General features: G+C 46.1%; 1 long non-coding RNA gene across 2 annotated transcripts; it reads left to right on the top strand.

Moving 5' to 3' along the window:
• Window positions 1-15142: 15142 nt before the first annotated feature.
• On the top strand, window positions 15143-17267 carry LOC118920704 (uncharacterized). 2 transcript variants are annotated; one of them, XR_008998015.1, is made up of 3 exons: window positions 15166-15705; window positions 15915-16474; window positions 16707-17267. It is a non-coding gene; the product is annotated as an uncharacterized LOC118920704 (long non-coding RNA). The 2 variants fall into 2 exon arrangements; XR_005028024.2 differs by having other exon boundaries at window positions 15143-16474.
• Window positions 17268-18764: the final 1497 nt, after the last annotated feature.

Raw genomic sequence — 18764 nt, 5'->3', positions numbered from 1 at the left:
CGGAGAGCTGGAAACGTGAGCTGGGAAGTGTTTTGGGGGCTCTGAGATGAGCTACCTGCAACGTGGGGTTACAATGTTCCCATTTAAAACTGCACCACTGTTTCCTAAACTTTAGTCACCCAAGCACTCCTTGCAGTGTGTATGTCCTCTACTGCTTGCACCATCATCTACTTAATACTCTTCTTTAAACAAACACATCTGTTTTACTTCAGTGTATTGGTTTTTAAAGGAAACCTTTTCTCTCTCCCGTAGCAGTCAACTCAGGAAAGGATTTGCTGCAATAACTAACAGCCCCAGACTCTCGGGGCGCTGCTAACAGCAGTGAGGGTTTGCGTCTCATTTTTGGCATTTGTCCGTTGCAGGTTCGCTGCAGCTCTTGTCTGTGTGTCCTCTTTACTCTGGGGCTCAGGTAAAGGAGCAGCCCATCCCCAGCCCATCCCTTACCCACCTCTCTCACAGCAGAAACTAGAGAGCGAATGTCAGAAGTACAGGCAGGCTTGCAAAGCTTCTGCTTGGAAGTTTAGCTCACATTCCTTTGGTCCAAGGAAGTCACTCAGCCAAACTGGACATCAGCAGAGTGACTAGGGAACTGCCAGTGGGAAAGACTAATAAATACTGACCATAATACAATCTACCCCATCTATTATAAATGTAAAACCAGTGTCACTTGCCCTCAATAGAAGAAGGTGGCCACAAAAAGTAAATATTACAAAAACATTTAACTTTATTAAGTTGTGGCCAAATAATCCTGTCTTATGAAGGCTCAGAGGCCTGCTCTCTTTTTATTCACAAAGGAAATGGGTAAATGATAGAAGGGCATGAAAACCACGTTAGTATCAAGCAGAGACTGCTGCCTAGGTATAACATGAATGATTGAAAGAATATAGAATGTTATTTGCTGATGCAGCCCTGCATCTACTAAAATCTTCCAACGAAGCGCCACTAGTATTGGGTCTACACTTTGATAGACTGTTTTAGAATCATTCTGGGGCAGGGTGGAAAGAAACTAAAAGTTTGAGGAAGTAATGATAGTAAGAACTACATGCTTCAAGGTGATTTGCTGTGTTGCGCAATTTCTTGTATGCCCCCCCACACCCAAGTTTTGCAACGTAGTGGCCCTGGATATCACTTACTTAGGTCACCTCATTTAATCTTCACCTCTACTCTGCCAGGTAGGCACTATTATCTCCGTTTTATAATTGGGAAAACAGAGGTTCAGAGAGGCTCAGCGCATTGCTCAACACCACAGCTGGAGGGGACAAGGACACGCACGCCAAACCTGTGGCTTGAAGGTGTAGTTTCAGATTTAGCCACTTGGTGTCACTCTCTCCAAACTGTCGGAAGACCGCCCAGCCGAGTTGTGTTGAGAACTCTGGACAGAGCCAGTTACAAACTGTTATGAAGGTCCCCATCCTATCCTCCACCCTGTCACCCTTGGGTGTGCAGAACGCCTGCCTGTTCCTGTTTGCTCATCGTGTGTGGAATAAGAATTGGGTACTTTGAGCTAAGCACTTGGTGGGCATTAACTTACACAAGCCTCTGAGCAACTCTGTCTTCCCATATTTAAGATGAGAAAACTGAGGCTAAGAGTGTGGAAATGACGTGCCCAGCTACTTAGTGGCTGATTCGAACCTGAATCAAACCCAGATCCGAGGGAGAAGTGTGTGTGGTGGGATGGCTGTATTAATTCTCATTTTTTCATAGAATGTATTTCCAACCACCTGACCTCAAACTCCATAATGCTCCTGGAAACGACAATAATCTATTTGGGGGACTGCATGTTTTTGTTGCTGCTTTTGATGTAGAAGTTAATTTTTCTCTGACTATCAGGAAAACACTGAGTGTCTACTTTTTAAGAATTTTTAAACTACCAAATGTTCTTTGATAACTAGCATTCAGAACTAGAAAATCCATTTAAGTTAGAAGGAGAAAATAAGTCACATCACTGTAATTCACATTAGCCACACAGAGATAAGTGCTGCTGACGCTTTGGAGCACATCCTTCCAGGCATTTCTCTCTTTAATCTATCAGTGCATTAAAAACTTTTAAAAAATTAATAAGGAAACATGTTCACATGAAAATTAATTGAAAATGTACCAGAAGATTTACAATGGATACTGTAAATTTCTGATCCTTGATCTCCCTCCTCCTCCCCTCTCTCCCATGACAAAACTCTAAGCACCCCTTCCTGGAAGCCATCCTGGGTATCGTTTCTTGGGGATCCTTATAGAACCATCCAGAGTGTAGGTAAGCAAACATGTGCATGAATACCTGCAGCTGTTTCTCTAACTAGAAGCATACTGCACATCCTGGTCTGCATTGTTTTGTTTTGTTTTGTTTTATACTTAACAATGTACCTTGGAGATCTTTCCAGATCAGCAGTAGGAGAGCATTCTTCACATATTCCATTGTCTGAATATAATAATGTATCTAACCCGTCCCTGGTGACAGTCATGCCGTCTATCCAGTCTTTTGCTGCAGCAAACAATGCTGCAATTAGTGTCCCTTTCACAGGTGTCTTTCTGTGTATGTGGATCTATTTCTGTGGGATAAATTCTTAGCAGCTAAACTGCCCAGTCATAGGGCAGGTACGTTTTTAAATTTTGACACTTATTGTCTAAATGCTTTCTAAGGTCATACTTACCAAATGACATTTAGACCAACAACCTACGTGAGCAGTTTCCCCACACCTTGGCCGAGGCCACCTATTAGCAGACTCCTCCATCTCTGCCTTTCTGACAGGGGCACAGGTGGCTTGCCATAGTTCTGATCTGCATAGTCTTTGCTTTTATGCAGGTTAGGAATTAAAAAATATGTCTAAAGGCCATTTGATTTCTTTTCTGGTAGCAAAGCATTTATATCCTTTCCCTACTTTTCTATTGGATAATTGTCTTTTTTACTCATCTGCAAGAGCTCTTTACATACTAAGACAATTAGGCTTTTTCATATGTTGTAAAAATGTTACATATTCTGTTCATATGTGTTACAAATGTATGTATTTTAAAAAATAGATATAGCACACAAAAATGGGGTCCCACTATGCACAATGTTTTTGAGGCCTGTGGTTATTTGACAATATATTGTGGATCCCTTTCTATGTCAGTAAATATGCTTTTGCAACAAAATTTTTATTTGATACTTACTTAAAAATCATTTTATGTTGGAAGTCCATCAAATGTAAATGGTTATAGATTTATGTGAAACAAGTGTGAGAGAGGAGGATTATAAAGCACCCAAAACATGTCATCTGTTTATCTGTTACCAAAGTGAACCTTCCCAACAATACTGTGAAGTAAGTAATGTTCCTTTTTTTAGGGGTAAGGAAACTGAGGTCCAGAGAGATCATGGGATCTGTCCAAGGTCTCCCTGCAGGTCTGAGGATGAGCTGGGACTCAAACCCATGCCAATTTGTCCCCCGGGTGCCAGCTGCCACCTTCCATTACCTGAAATCCCCATTTTCCCACTAGTCCATAAGAACAGCCCTGGGGGCAAGTGCCCACCCTTCCTTCCACTACCCCAGGCTGGGTAATGTCATGCAGTTTAGGGAAGAGGCCACCAGGAGGCGCCAAGGACACACCCCTCACTTGGGGTGTGGGGCTGGGAATAAGCTGGGCCCAAGCTTTCTAGACTGGGACAATATCCTTGAGGCCTGATGATCCTGGGGACTAAGGTGGCTCAGGGCCAGAGGGAACGTCTCCTGTCACACCCAGGGCAGCCTCAGCCTAGATCTCCCTTGAGAGAACCACATCCGGCTGCCTTTAGGGCCTACCAGGTATCTGGCTCCAACTCAGCTCCCCTGGGAGGTTGGATTCTTGCAGACCAGCATCTCAGCCTCAGCACTACTGATATTTGGAGCCACATAATCCTTTGCTGTGGGTGTCAGGATGCTTAAAAGCATCCCTGGCCTCTGCTTATTAGATGCCTGTCAAATTGTGGCAGCTCAAAACGACTCTGGATATTACCAGATCAAGATGTTGCCAAATGGCCCTCGGTTGAGAATGCCTGCTGTGGACCCACAAGGCCCAGGCAGGCCACATAGTGACTGAAGTCAGTCCTGCATAAGGTTAAAGTAGTTCATACACAGAGAGCTTCACATATAGGAACTTATTCATTAATGCCCTGGAGGTGGGGACTGACACCATCTCGGCTTTACAGATGAAGAAACTGAGGCCCAGAGAGGTTCAGTGACTTGCCCAAGGTCACATAGCCAGTATGTAGCAGGGCTGGGCTTGACCTGGGTTGTCATTCATTATCATCTGCGCCTTTAACCACTGCACCCTGTTGTCTCTCAGGAAAATATGCATTGTTCATGCATCAGAGCCACAGGAATATTCTCTACGTACATAAGAAATACCTTCTCTCTCAATTTTCTCTTTACCTATTTTCATGTTGTCGCTTTTGATGGAGAGTCAGGTCTGAGAGTTTTTTCATTTTCCTTCTAATTGTACTATGAGAAAAACACTAGCACAAAGTCCCATGGTGAGAGGTGGAGCTGGCACCAAACCTCAGCCTCAGCGATGCCCTACAGAGTGGTGGGGACGGTGGTGGCCTAGAGGGCTCAGCCCTGTCAGTCCTGGCGCATGGTGCCTGCTATGTGCACTGGCCAAATTTTGCAAGAGAAAGCAGAAATCTGGATTTCTAACATGAAAGCTCCTAATTTGTAAATACTGCCAATTAATTTAAAATATTTAAAACCTGCTGACGACCAAACAAAACATGTCTGAAGCCACAAGTGGCCTGAGAGCTGCCAGTTTTCAACCTTTCTGAGGGGCACGTTCAATGTCCAGGAACAAACACTTTCATGCTCTTAGTGCTCTCTGCCTTTTGTCATCATTTATTCAGCTGATTCTTTTATATCGTCAGCCACGCACACATTCCACCCACCCATTCATCCATCCAACCACTCATCCATCCAGCCATCGCCCATCCTTCCATTCACGCATTTCACTCACCCACTCATCCATCCATCCATCCATCATTCCATCACTCACCTGTTGGTTCATTTACTCAGCCATTATTATTAGGCTGCATGGGGTGCTAGACCCTTGCCAGGCCCTGGTAACATAGTAAAGATTGTGACCCAATCCCTTTCCTCTAGAAACTCACCATCTAGTTTAGTAGAAATGAGAAAAAAAGGGACTAATCATAGAGAAGGATGGAACCAAATGGTGCTAAGCTCAGACTCTGCCATCTACCAGCTGGGCAATCTTGGGCAAAGTATTAAAGCTTTGGGGCCTGTTTCCCCCTGCTCGCAAGCAGGTTGTCGGGACCAGGTTAGGTCATGTATGTGAAGTGGGGCACAGTAGCAGGCCCTTTAGATGTCAGATGTGATAGGCCGCAGGGAAACCCAGGGCTGTGGCATCAGGCAGGGTTGCCAGCCCAGTCTGAGGGTCCACGGAGGCTTTGTGGGGTGGTGGCATCCAGAATGTTCCACCATGCTCCATGCTAGCAGAGGGTTTGCTTTGTCATTACTCTGCACAACTTCCCCCTGGTCGGCTGACACCCTTGGCTGCCTGAACACCCTGGTTTTCCCACTCTTGCTTCACTTTGAAAGGGCAGCTCTTTCTCTGACCACCCCACCCGACCCAGACCTGCCCCACCCCGTGCTGCCACATTTGTGGGAAAACTGTATGGCTCAGAAAGGGCTTGCAGGCTCCCTCTTCTCTAGATGTTGTTTTTTTTTTTCCCATTTAAATTGAAACCACACTTATTAAAGAAAATTAGAAAAGAACACATCAAACAAGAAAGAAGAAAAATTATTCTTTGTCTCATCCTTCTAATGCAACCACACTGAACATTCTGTTTTTTTTCCTTTCTCCTAAACCAGGTTATTGGAGTGTGTGTATGTGTGTGTGTGTGTGTGTGTGTGTGTGTGTGTGTGTGTGTCTTTGCATAGTTATAACCCAAACTGCTCAACTATTTAGCATTGTGTTTTTAAAAACTTTTCCATTATATAGTAAGCATTTTTCCCCACTGCTCATCTCCATGAACATATTTGAAGGGCTGCATTTATTTATGCAGCAGATGTTAAGTGAGCACCTACTATGACCTGTGAGAGAGACAGAGTGTAATAATATAGCCAACCTTCACTAAGTGTACAATCCACGCCAGATGCTGTTCTAATCGCTTGCATTAAATCTCTTCTTCTTCACAACCATCCTATTTGATAGATAACACCATAATGCCCATTTGCCAGATGAGAAAACTGGAAAAAGTAAAACTGGTCCAAGGCTGCACAACTAAGAGAGGTCCCACTTTTGAATACAGCTGGGCCAGTCACAGAGCCTGGACTCTGGTCATGCTGAACTACTTTGTCAGCTGGCCCCCATCCAGAGTGATCTGAGATGGAACAGGTAATGTACAGGAGCACATGACAGCCCCAAGGAGGCTTCAGATCTACCCAGGGGCATCAGGGAAGGCTCCCTGGAGGAGGAGATGACATTTTAGCTGAGGAAGTGGGAGGTGAGGGCACTGCTGGCAGAGGGAGCAGAAATATGAGGACCCGAGGTAGGAGCAGGCATGGACAGTTGACAGGCTGATGATGCTAACCTGGCTGGAGAGGTGGGCAGGACCAGATCATGCAAGGGCTGTGGGCCCTGGGAATCCAGGGGAGCCCCAGAGGGAGGGGTGTTAAACTGGGATATGGCATGATTGGGGAGGCCGTCCTCCACTCCAGCTACAAAAATGCCCCTGCTCTGTCCCTCACAACCTGTCTGCCCCTCTGGGCACTTCTTGCCTGTCTGTCATCTGTCTGCCATTCTAGGCTAAAGAAAGTTCTGGAGGGCAGGAATCTGGTCTGATTTGTTTCACTCCTGTGGCTTAGATCAGTGCCAGGCAGGTAAAATCCCTGGAATGAGATAATGGTGGACGACATGCGGTGATACAGTGTCAACACTGTTCCAACGTTGTCTGCCACAGTGCGGGCCCCTCGGGCCCCTCAGGGTGCAAGGCCTCTTCAGTATGTGCCCGGGCCTTGAGGTTTGCCAGGACTTTGCTCTGACTTGCCCACAGTGTCTTGTTTGGTTTAGGAGAGGCCTAGGTAAATAAGCCAACCCTTGCTGGGTGCTCTCAACACTGTTCTTGAAGGTTGCAAGGAACTGGTGAGAGCGCGTCTGTGTGGCCACCTTCCCACCTCCTCACCTTCTCCAGCCTGTGTGGGACCCGGCACAGATTCGCCTCCTGCTGTCCATACCACCCGCTGCTGGTGGTGGGGAGAGACTTGGGGGGCCATGGCCCCTTCCTGCACTCGGGCCGAGGGCCTCCAAGGTAACTATTTACTCATGTCCCCTCAGCCAAGCCCACTATCTTATCAGCTCAAACACTTCAGAGTTCAGGCCAAGAAGCCAAAGTCAATTTCAAAAAAGTCTTTAAGAGGCCAAAACACAAACACCAGGGAAGGTGTTTGGGAGTAGGGAGGCAGTGAAGTTGGGGAGGGTGAACACTTGGGTTCCTTTAACAGGCTCACAGGACCCCAGTGACTTTTCTGGGCCCAAAGGCAGATGTCCAAGGAGAGTCTCTACAGCACCGGCTGCAGAGTGAAGACCGGAGCCGCCCTACGTATCCATCAATAGGGGATCAATCAATAAATCATGAAGTACCATACAGTCTTCAAAAAGAAAAAAACCACTTAATATGCAGTGACATGCAAATAGATTGTAAAGGAGAAAAAAAGCAAACATATTCAGCAGTGTTTATAATCAGACCCTTTTTGTATAAACAGAAAAGGTGGGGATCAATATCCTTACATGTCTGTTTAATGTAGAAAATTTCTGGAAGCATTTACTGGGTATCTGGAAATGGCAGCTATCTCTGGGACAGGAGTCAGAGGGGGACAGACTTCTCATTATACCCTTTTGTACCTTTTGAATTACTTAATACCATGTTAATGTAGTATTATAGAAATAAATAAACTAAATAAGAATATTAATGATTTCACTACAGGCAAATGGCCAATAGCACAAAAAATGAGGGGATAATGCCTGTAGAGGTGTAGAAACTTTAAGCCCAGATCACATTACTGAAGATCTAGTTCGAGGGGAAACCTAAACCTATTTAGATTCTTCCCCATAGAGTTAGCCACATTTAAACAAGTCTTTCAAAGTTCTCTTGTGTTTTATAAACCTGGCTGCTTAAATGCACTTTCAAAACATCAACTCATTGAACTTCTTGAAGGTTCTATGAAGTAGAATAAGATCACTGTGTAGACTGATTAATTAATTCAACAAATATTTACTGCTTTAGGTGATGAGGATATAGAGATGAGCAAGGCAAGATCCCTGATCTCATGGAGTCTATGGGTCTAGAGGGAGTACAATGAAATAACAAGAACAACAGCAATGCAAAAAACAGATACAACAATTTCAGTTAGAGGAACTGGAAAGAAAATGAGACCAGGAAAGAAAATGTAAATGATGATGGCATATATTGCAATTTTTTGGTGTGGGGCTCTCTGAGGAGGTGACACTGGAACGGAGACATGAATAAAATAGAAGAACCAATCACAAGAAAACCAGGGAGAGGATAGATCCAGGTAGCAGGAATAGCCAGTGCAAAGGCCCTGAGGCTACACTACGCTTTGCTTGTGGGAGGAACAGAATGATGGCCAATGTGGCTGGAGCTTAGAGAGAGAGCAAAAGATGTCTGGAAGATCCAGTTGGAGAGTTTGGTAGAGGCTGATCCTCTTGGTCTCATGGGCATTGGAAAGAGTCCAGATGAAGAAACTGAGGCTCAGAGAAGTTAAGTAACTTGACCAGTGGCCAAGCCAGATTTCCCAACTCCATATCCAGTCCTCTAAAGCATTCACACATCTACATGTGGCAAAAACATGAAATGTTTCCATACAGCACAAAACATGTTCTGAAAAAATTGTTTTTTTTTAATTTCACAGAAAAGTATATAATATCATACAGTGAACTCTCATCAAATGGATAAACTCATGTAATGCACCCAGATGAACAAATAGAACATTCCAGAAGCCCTCAAGTCCCCTCCCAGCAAATCCTCACCCCACCCCCAAGGTTAACCACTGTCCTGAATTCTAACCCCATAGATTAATTTTACTGCTTTTGAACTTCATATAAATGGAATCACCCAATATGTGCTCTTTCCTGTCTGGCTTCTTTCACTCAACATTACGAGTGGAAGATTCATGGGACTTACAGACTTTTACTGTGTTACAGGCCAGACCAAGATACGGTGTGACCCATGCAAAAGAGCTGACCTCCCTACAAAGGCCAGGAGAAAGGAGGTCACACAGGAAGCAGTTCAGGGTATGTCCCAATGTGAAGAAGGCAGATACACAATAGTACACTTAAAGCTATCCCAGTTTTGTTGGGAAAAATGTCTCTTCAAGTAGAGTTAAAATGATCCTAGAAAATATGTTAACTTTCCTCTCAGCCATAGTGCCCTGTGAATGCTCAGCAAATGAGCATAGCCCCGGGGAGGCAGAGGGGCCGTCTTGTGTTGGGGGACTTGCTGAGCAAAAAGATGAAAGATCTGTCAGTTGGACTTTCCTGGACTTTTTAGATAATTTCTGTCTCAACCTTTTTAGCCCAATGTACATGGTGACATTGTGGAAGTTAAATGCCTGTATGATGCGATTCTGCCAAGCATCAAGTGTTCCGTAGAGATTCTCCATGAATGGTGGGAAAGACAGGTGGATTGTATTCTTCTTTATTTGTTTATGCCAGCTTTTCTACAAGAATAAAAATTCCTGTATATTATATTACAACCAGGACAGCAGCCACCGGCTGACAAGTGAAAGGAAGACCTCTCCATCAGTGGTTTATGTCGCTCCCACAAGGCCCGCCACAGAAAGGGGATGCCGCCCAATGCACTGAGGCAGATGGTGCTGGGAAGGGGGCACTGCCTCCCCTCATCCTGGGCTGAGGAGCAGGGCGGGGCAGCACCCATGGGGTCATCCCGCTTTTATGGTGGTTAAAGGGTGGCCTGAGACCAGACAGACTAGGGTTCGCATTCTGGCCTTGCCCCTTAACAGCTGTGTGTTTTGGTTACCATTCCTGCACAACAAACTACCCCAAAACTTGGTGGCATAAAACAGCCATTCTATCCTTGTGGAATTTTCTCTTGGGTTCTGTGGGTCAGGACTTGAGGCAAGGCACAGCAAGATGGCCTTTCTCTGCTCCACACTGTCTGGGGTCTCAATGGGAAAACTTGAAGGCTGGGGGTGACCTGGTGGCTAGGAGCTAGCATCATCCGGACAGCCTGCATTTGTATGGCTGGTGCCTCAGGGACCTGGGCTGGTTTGGGCTTCCTCGCAGCATGGCGGCTGGGTTTCCAGCGCCAGTGCTCCAAGAGAGCAAGTTGAAAGGGCAGGGCACTTTTATGATCAGGCCTCAGAGGTCATACAGGATCGTTTCCTCTGTACTCTGCCAGCTGATGCAGTCCTAAAGGTTGTCCGAGTGTCCAGGTGACTTTATAAGAACAGCAGAAGGACGATGTGCAGAAGCTGGAACCTCACATACTGTGGGCAGGGGGTGGATTTTAACATGGCGCAGCCACTTTGGAAAATAGTCTGGTGGTTTCCTCAGAAGGCTAAACATGGAGTTACCACATGATCCAGCAATTCCACTCCTAGGTGTATATATATATATATATATACCCAAGAGAAATGAAAATCGACATCACACAGAACCAAATGTCCATCAACAGGTGAATGGAAAAGGACAAGGCGGCAGAGCCATACAATGGAGTCTCATTCTGCGGTAAAAGGGAATGCAGGGCTGGGACACGGACGCACCTCAGAGACATGCGACGTGGGAGAAGACAGCCACAAAAAGGCAAATGAGTCCACTGGCATGAAGTGTCCAGAAGAGGCAACTTCATGGGGACAGAGAGTAGATTAGCAGTTGCCAGGGTCTGGGGAGGAGGGGACGGGGAGTGACTGCTAATGGGCGCAGGGTTTCTCTTTGGGGAGACAAGTGTTCTAAAATTAGACAGTGGTGATGGCCGCACAACTCTGAGAATACACCAAAGGCCACTGGATCGCATACTTGAAAAGTGTGAATTCTGTGGTATGTGAACTATATCTCAATAACGCTTTTTTTTTAAAGGAGAAATATCATGAGAGATGGGAGATACTGCTGTGAGCCTCTTCAGAAAATTCGCTGTGTGAACAGGAGTGCTCCATCCTATGCCTCAGTTTCCTCATCTGTAAACGGGGATATTTAACCATCAAATGAACTCATAGGGAGGGGCTTTGGGGGATTAAACGATTCGGCTGGAGGCTGAATTGTGCGAGCACAATGTGGCTGGAGCAGAGTGAATAAGGGAAGTTTCCCCTAAGTGCCAAAAGGAGTGGGAAACACCGTACGTAGTCCAGAATCCAACCTGCTGTCCCACGTCCCAGCCACCGCCCTGGAGGCCACCATCATCTTGTGCCTGGACTGCTACAGTAGGTCCTCAGTCTTCTCTCTGCTTCTGTCTTGTCCCCAACCCCACTCTCTACACACACACAGTCCATTCACCTCATACACCTAGAGGGGGTCCATCAAAATCTAAGTCCAACCATGTCCCTCCTCTGCTCAGAACCATCCACAGCTCCCACCTCACTCAGAGTAGAAGCCAAAGATCCTATGAGGCCCTACAAAATTCATACCCCCATCACCTCCCTGACTTCATCTCTCTCATGCTACCCCTCACTCACTCCTTTCTTGATACAGTGACCTCACTGGTTCTCAGCCATTAAAAGGAATGCAGCACTGGAACAGTCCTGCCTCAGGGCCTTTGCTCTTGCTATTTTACCTGGCAGGAACCTTCTGCAGATATCCTCAGGGCTTGCTTCCTCATCTGCTTCAGGTCTTTGCTCAGATGTCACCTTCTCAGGAAGGCCTTCCTTGACCATGCCCAACACTCCCTCCACCTTGGTTGCATTGTTTTCTCCATAGAATGTATTGCTATCTGGCATTATATATATTTTCTTCTTTTTTTGTTCTTCATCTTTTTCTCAATTGGAATGTAAGGAACTTACAAAGTGAGGAATTTTTGTCTGTTTTCTTCACAGCCAGTGCCTGGCACATAGTAAGTGTTCAATAAATATTAGTTGAGTAAAGTATAAATTTAAAAAGAAGCAAGTGAAGCAGCCCTGATGGGGGATAACAGGGAGTGGTGGAGACTGTGGCAAACCAGCAGCCCTTGTCCTCTCTGAAAGGTGAAACTATCACTGTGCTTCAGCCTAATATTTCCATGTGGGCTTTGGGCCCAGGGTGGCCAAGCAACCAGTGTTTCAAGGGAAGACAGAAACATTTGTATTTATGTGAAACCACTGCTGATCAGAAATCCCTGTCTGCTGCTTACCTTGGTGCAAAGCTGCCATTTCTGACCTCTAACCTAGGTCAAAATGCTTCCAAATGGATCTCATTGAACCCCAATTTCCGGGAAAGCTGGCTGGAATTCAGAGAGAGGGTGCTGAATAAGTAGACTTGGCCATTACGTGTTTCTGTGAAGCACATGGCATTCTTCATATTTAGGTTCTTGAGATGATTTTATTTTAGGGTGAGTTTTTTCTCTTCTCCTTCGTCTCAGTTCCACCCTCACATTTATATGGGCCTGGGCATCTTTCCTCCACTCTGGAGCAAAGATCAAAAGTAAATATTGGCAGAACATTGGTTTTACTGTGACCCAGATAAGGAACAGCAGAAAACGGAAACAGCGAGATTTTATTGCTCCCCCCACAACTTCCACTCCAACCAGACTCCCTCAATATTTACTTATTAGTTTCGCTTCATACAAATTCTTAATTTGGTTGCCAACAGGGCTGCCACGCAGGGTGGGCTCTGCACAACTCCAGGGCCCCCTTCTATGAACGGGCTATGATTGGCACCCCCTGTTGTTGCACCATGGATGCCAGTGTGGGTTTATTTATTACCCCATTCTCACTGACTGTGGCATACGTATCGTTTTTGCTTTGGCAAATGTTTCCTGCTTTGTAAAAGTAGCACAAGCACGTGGAGAAAAATTCAAACAGTATAAACAGGTTGTGTAAAAAAAGTCTCCTTTCTGCCTTCATCTGGTCTTTCCCAGATCTTCTCTCTAGAAGCACTTACTGTTGCCAATTTTTTGTGTGTCTTTTTAGAGATAAAAACAAATCTCATTCTCACTCTCTTGCTCTCCAAGTATATGTATCACACACGCATACATACGTATATGTAATGTAATAGAGCTCTCTCTATTTCCTATGTTTCTCTATCATTTCCTTTTGAACCAATGGTTTATTCAAGGGGCCAGCAAACTACAGTCCTCTGGCCAAATCTATTCTGTTGCATGTTTTTGTACAGCCTGAGAGCTAAGAATGAGTTTTACATTTTCTTACATTTTTAAATGGTTGAAAAAAAATCAAGAGAAGGATAATACTTTATGACACATGAAAATTATATGAAATTAAAATCTGTGTCTATAAATAAAGTGTTTTGGAACACAGTCCTGTCCACGTGTTTACGGACTGTCTATGGCTGCTTGGGTGCCAGAATGGCACACGAGTAGTTGTGACAGGGACTGAATGGCCCGCACAACACAAAGTATTCACTAAGTGGCCCTTTACAGAACAAGTTTGCTGACCCATGGCTTATAGGGTACATATTGTTCTGCTTTTTTCACATAACTGTAGATCCTGAAGATCTTCTGATATCAGCACATATTAGTCCACCTCATTCCTCTTAACAAAGACTAGCATTTCTATTATGTTTCTGAGCCATAATTTATTTATCCAGTTCTTTCGACAGACCCCCAAACTCTTGTTTAAATGAAAAGAGCTCATGTCTTAGGAAAGCTCAAAAATTCCTGACAAGGACAAGAAATCTCAAGTGGTCACTCTGTTGATTGTCTCTTGCTCTGGCAGAAATAGGATTTGTGGCAGCTTCAACAGGAGGGGCAGACCCGATAAAACAGTGAGAGCTCTATGACAGAGGTGAAATACCAGGAAAGGACTGGAATCAAGATGCCTGTCCTTCCCAGCTGAGGAAGCCTGGATTATATTTGAGCTGGAGGCTTTATTTGAATCATATTTGCAGATGATGCAAAAATCTTTGTGGGTGTTTATTTTCCTCAAGAGGGAGGTTGAGGGCTGAATGACTCTGAGAAGTTGGAGAAATCACCAAGCAGGATAACATAGAGCAGTGTTTCCTACCCTCACAATTGCCAGATCTTGAAGTAAATGAACTATTATTTTCTTAATATTTTTCTTTAACCCATATATTTAAAAAACATTAAATACAGTTGGAGAAATAATACCCATGAATTAATGGTTCTGATGAGTTAGCTATATATGTATTTTTTTTCAAATAGGCATAAATACTTAATAAATAGTAAAATTTAAAAAACGCATACAACCTCATCCATGTACCATCAATAATAATCTTGCAAACCAACAGTGGAGCCTGTTGGTTTTTTAAGTGCTGGGGTGTCAGACACTGGGGGTTGCCTTGCCAACGGCCATTTCCCCCCTCCCTTCCTGCTGACAGAACCCTTAACTTTGTTCAGCAGGCCATGTTCCTGGGAAGTAAACCACATTTGGTTGAAGCCAAGCATGTCTACCCTATTCTCTTGGATCTGGGATTGGTCTAGGGGTGGTCATATGACCCAGTCCTGGCCAAAGGGAAACTCTGCTGGGGGCTTCTGGGAAAGAATTTCCTCTCTGATAAGAGACACATGAAGAGAGACCTATTTGCACTTTTCCTTCCTTTCCTGCTTTGGACACTGTTGTGTGAAGAGGTGATGAGTGAGTTATGGTAGCTATCTTGTGACGTTCGGTGACAAGCCCAAGGACACGTTGCTGACTTGCTGTTGATGATGAGGGGGCAAAGAGCCTTGGTCCTTCATGACAACCTTGAGATGCCAAATATACCCTAGGGTCTCCAATCTCCAGATGTCTTTTAAATAAACAAGAAATGTTATTATAGTCTGAACCGCTGTAGAGGAGCCTCTAAAGCTATCTTAATGGATCAAATGGCTTTGTCCTTTAGTGCTGGACTCCAGGGTCAAACATACTGATGATTATATTCCAGCTCCACCAAATAGTCCCAGCTCTGTTACCCTGAACAAATGATTTAACTTTCTAAGCCTTAGTTTTTTTTCTCATGCAATATAAATAATATATAACAAATAGTACTTATCTCAGACATATTTTTAATATATTTAGAGCACTTAGAACATACTAAGTCCTATTTTTGTTATTATTATTTCTTTAGTATTCATAAAACCTCTAAAAATAATGGGAAAGGCAACATGGAAGGAGACAGGAAGTTGACAGCACCTAATTAAAGGCCATCAGCTGGGCACAAGAAGAGCAGAAAATGATCTGAACGTCAGAGCTGACCACAAGCTGCAGATGACTCAGTACTTCAGTGAACAAGCTCAACGTAAGGCTGGGGAACTGGACTGCAAGAGTGACAGGCAGGTTCCTGGCTGTGAACCTTCTGCTCCGTGATTCATGACTCACACCTTTCCAGGGGCATAGACTCTACACTTGGTCATCTCATCTTTTTAAAGGATGTGGGAAGCGGTCCTGGGTCCAGAGGCATAGAAACAGTGACCTGGGACTATTTATGTAAGAGACTGGAAGGAGTTGGAAGCAAGGTCATCACGGCCCTATGTTTAATTTATGAAGCAGCTGTTGGTCATGTCTTCAGCAGCCTGAATGGAAGGAAATAGACCAGGAGGTGCAGCATGAACAGAAGCAGCACTGGGTGGTGAGTCAGTAAACTTGTGATTCCACTGTGTGACCCAGGGAAGTTTCCTCTCCGTTCCAGACCTCAGGAGCTCCATATGTAGAGTGAAGATCCAGGCCAACCTATGGTCTTGAGGAGGTGACAGCGACAAATCGAAATGCGTTTGGCTGCAAGTAACTGGCAATTCAGCTGACTTGGCACGAACAAGCAAAGGTTTATTTTCCCCACAGAATAAAAGTTCAATGGCTCAAGAAAAAAACCAGGCTCTTCCTGACATCTCTGCAATTCTCTTGGCTTCTCCTCATGGTTTCAGGATGGATGCCTCAGTCCTTCTCAGGGTAGGAAGAAGGAAGAAGGACATCACCGGTCACCTCTGTCCCTGCAATTCCCAAATTAAAGCTTCCCAGAACACTCAGAAGAGTATCTCATTGGGCAGAGCTGATCACATGACTGATCACATGCCTGCTCAGCTGCGAGGGATGTTGGGAAAGGAAGGACCTGGGCATTGTTGCAAAAGCTAAGAGGGAGGAGGGGATGGTCTTGGGTTGGCCAACCACAGTGTCTCAGGGCAGCAAACCCCCAGTCCTGGCCCCAGTGACCTCAGCATCCAGAGCCACTATTGTCTGCCTGTGGCCTGCCCAGCTAAAGTTTAAGTCGTGAGAACAAGACGTGAGTTTGAATCCTGACTCTGACATTGGCTTTCAGTGGGACTGTGGGAGAGACTTCACATCTCACCTGTACAGAAGATGAAGTCCAACTCTTACCGGTGGCTTCACGGCCGGCTTCCTGGGTGAGCAACCATGTGGTCACACAGCACCGCACTCTCCCAGGGCCCTGCACTTGGTCCGATGCTCTGCTGTTGCCATCTTAAAATTCTTAATACTTTCAGAGCAAGAGGTCCTGCATTTTCATCTTACACTGGGTCCTCTAGTGGGTTCTGCTTGGTTGGCCAAGCCCTGCGGGAACCGCCTCCCTGCTCTCTCAGGCCTTGTTTCCTGTCATCACTTCTTTCTCCGTCCTAGGCTCACAGCCACCTCAGAAGACCCTGCCCTGGCGTGTGGTGGCTCTCCTCTGCTGAAGCAGCCCCCAAAGGAGCTGGAAGCTGTCTGCTGCCTGCTCTCTCCATGGCTGACAAGCAAAGCCTTCCTGAAGGGGCTCTGGGTGGCACATCTCCAAGTGTACCCCTTTATTTTTGTCTCCAGATCTCTGTTTACTTGGTAAATATCTCCTGGTAACCCATTTTGGGTCAAAACTTTAGTATACTGGCAATGTGGAGGTGAGGCAGTACAGCAGAAGGATGAAGAGCTCTGGTTCTGGAGTCAGTGCTTCATCAGGTCATTGCTGTGTGGCCTTGAGCAAGTTACTTCTCCTCTCTGAGCCTCGGTTTTGTTTTATGTGAAGTAAGGACAACAGTGTTTACCTCATGGTGCTATTGTGAGGATGAACAGGTCAGGAAAAGGCTCAGCAGAGGGCCTGACACTTGGTAATCATTCAGCAAATGGTCATCATTGTTAGAATATCAAAACTCTGAATGAATAATGAACTTTGGTGGAATGAAAATAAAAGGCTGCCTCTTCCCTGAAGCCAGATCTAGTTTCCTCTCAACTCCCAGAGCACTTTACATGGATTTCCCATGGTCTGCTTTTGCTATAGCTATATGTTTTCTTGCCTAGAAATGGCTATTTACCCACTTGTCTAGTCTGGGTCTTTCGGTTGAAAGTGGCAGAAACAAACCCAACTCGAAGTAGCTTAAGAAAAAGTTTTGAGGTGGGTTCAGCTTCAGAAACGGCTGGATCCAAACACCCACCTGTTGTTTAGGAATCATGGGTGCTCCGACTCTCGGCTGCTTCCTCTGGGTCAGTCAGGGTCATCCCATGCGGTGGCAACGACAGTCGCCAGCATTCCCTGGGCCTCCATTCTGCCAGGTCAGCAAGCCAAGTGGTTAGAAGCTGACTTTTCTATGTAGTCCCAGCTCAAGTCTGGGGGTTGACTTTGGTTGGCTTGACTTGTCACGTGCACATCCCTGGGGCCAGGAGATGGAATGTGCTCACTGCCCAGGCCTGATCCATCTTCCGCTCTTGGGAGACGGGCCGCTGCCTCCTGAGCCGCATGGAGTGATGCTAGAGGGTAGTTGTTCCCCGAAGGAAAACCAGGTCCTGCTGGCAGCGGACGGGTGGTGCCGGTGCAGTGGCCAGGTACAAACGGGTGGCCGCCGAGCAGCTCCCTAACTGTCCTGCTCTCTCTACTCCAAGGCCTCTCTGGACATGCTTGGTGCTCCACTAAATGTTTTCTAAGTGAATGAGTGACTGAATAAGTAAATTCCTAAAAATATAAGCTCATCTGATTTACCAGGGAGGGTGTGATTTTAGGCGTACTTTCTCAGGGGGAGTATGGCAGCTTCTGATTTTCCGTGCCCTGCCCATTTTTATTCTAAGCTCACAGGCTGGCATCATTTCAAACTGCCAAGCCTCGGTGCCGAGCACAGGTGCTTCCCGGGCTGCGTCCTCCAGCGGCCCCCGCCCACCGCAGGCCCGGGCAGGCGACGGGTGAATCAGGAGCGGCTCACGCTGCCCCACGGAAAACGCACGGGAGGCTGGCGAGCAGGGTCTGATCCGGACAGTCGTCACCGGGCTGCCCGCCTTCCCATTGGCCAGTTCCGGCAGGCCGCACTTTCACCCAAATCCCTTTCTCATCGGGAATTTCTGAAGAACCCTCTTCAAGCCTGAGCCTTGCACAGGGATGGGCAGCTGGTGCCGGGAGGGAGGCGGGCCCAGGGGCCTGGCAGGCGCGGGCACACACACGCTCCGTCTAGGCGGGCCCTGCAACTCGGCCGCAGCCCACCGTGGCCCTGTGAACATGTGGGGGCAGTGTAGCCAGACCTTCTGGTTTTTAAAATAGGCTTCATTTTTTAGGGAGTTTTAGGTTCAAAGCAAAATGGAACAGAAGGCCGAGAGGGCTCCCACAGACCCCCTGCTGACCCCCTGTGCACGGCCTCCCCCACCAGAGAGGTAGCTGGTCACATTCATGAACCTCCATTGACACGTCATTAGTACCCAGAGTCCATAGTTGACAGTAGGGTT

The sequence above is a fragment of the Manis pentadactyla genome, chromosome 5, assembly GCF_030020395.1.
Source record: "Manis pentadactyla isolate mManPen7 chromosome 5, mManPen7.hap1, whole genome shotgun sequence".
In the NCBI taxonomy this organism is placed as follows: Eukaryota; Metazoa; Chordata; class Mammalia; order Pholidota; family Manidae; genus Manis; species Manis pentadactyla.
The sequence above is the reverse complement of the archived record's forward strand: the minus strand, read 5'-3'. Positions and strand labels throughout refer to the sequence as shown.